The 1,369-nt window shown below is 45.7% G+C and overlaps 1 protein-coding gene across 1 annotated transcript in view; it reads left to right on the top strand.

The window, feature by feature from the left end:
* Window positions 1-1,369, top strand: part of LOC104491033 (dermatan-sulfate epimerase-like) — a gene marked incomplete at its 3' end in the record, with an annotated part of 17,659 nt that overhangs the window by 789 nt on the left and 15,501 nt on the right. The window lies entirely within an intron of this gene.

Raw genomic sequence — 1,369 nt, 5'->3', positions numbered from 1 at the left:
TAAAATTAAAAAAAAAAAAAAAAAAATCCCAAACTGCACCCAGCCAGAAGACAGGGTTTCACATCTGATTTGCAGCAGGAAATGCTAGAAGTGTTGTTTTTTTAGTATCTGTTTTTTCCAGGCTTGTACGTAACTTCAGGGTAAGGGAGACCTATGAAAAAGGTGTAATTGGGGTAGGTTAAAATGACACTCTTGAGTTTGTGCAGTCTTCTCTAAGATCTCTCTGAGCTTCAGTTCAGACTTGCAGCTCTGCTTTGCTGTACAGTTCTTGGACCTCTCTTTAAAGCATTCTAGGACATGATAAAGATAGTTGCCCATCTGATTACTGGAACTGCCTGAGTAAGTGGCATGTTGATGGCCACCTCCTGGATTAACTTCACCTGAATGTGAGTTGTCATCCACAAGTTACTCTGTCCTTGCTGTGCCACGCTTTTCCTATGGGGACAGAAGTTAATGTTCTCACTATACAAGTGAGTCTAGCAATTGGGACCTCGAGCTCTCCTCCTCCTTGTCTTGCTTTTCCATAGCCACTAGCAAGTTATCTCCTTTTATTTCTCAGGCTGCCGCATTTCCCCTTCAGCAGCTGCCACTCGGTACACCTTGCAGACTGTAGCCCAGGGTTGCTGCCACTGTGGGAGGTCAGGGGATGAAAACGTAGGCTTTGCCAGGACAGTGGCTTCTACCCAGGGCATTGAGCTGGACCTGCAGTGTGGGACTGGTTCCCTCTGTTGCAGCTGCTGTCCTGTAGGTTTGTGGTGGCAGCAGCTCAGCAAAAGTCGGAGATGGGTTTCAAGTCAGCTCAGGAAGAAGCACTAGCTGTTCAAAGAACATTCATTGCTCCAACTATTATTCCTTACCTTCTTTGGGTTCAGACCAGCTAGTGGTGTCCTCTAAATGGCATGCATCCATGGACTGTCATCAGAATTTTGCTGGGTTTGAGCTAGCATAACTTGGGATCCATATCCTCCTGCTGGGCACGATTTAAAAGACATTATAGTCTTGGGATTCCCCTATACCAAGTATTAAAGTGGTGAAGGCCACAGAAATATGAGAACTACTAGAACATGAGAAATACTAGAACAAAAGAAGTGACAGGAGAGAGAAGGGACATGCTGGACTTAAGTTGCTGGCACATCACAGAAGAGAGGCCGTTGTGGGAGTTGGGTGGTAATTTCCAAAATCTTCCACTGAAGCGTAGCAATGCAAAACTTCAGTCTTATTTACCTCCAGAGGCAATCTGTGTTTCTCCCGACACACTGGCAGAGGGATAGAGCTGTGCAGAAGGAAATCCAAGGATGTGTAACCATCTCCAACAGGACTTACAGACTGCTCCAAAGTCAACACATTCCTCCCCAGCTTCATTGTTCAC

Source organism: Buceros rhinoceros, unplaced genomic scaffold, assembly GCF_000710305.1.
Source record: "Buceros rhinoceros silvestris isolate BGI_N320 unplaced genomic scaffold, ASM71030v1 scaffold17413, whole genome shotgun sequence".
Classification (NCBI taxonomy): Eukaryota; Metazoa; Chordata; class Aves; order Bucerotiformes; family Bucerotidae; genus Buceros; species Buceros rhinoceros.
This window is presented reverse-complemented; position numbering and strand designations above follow the sequence as displayed.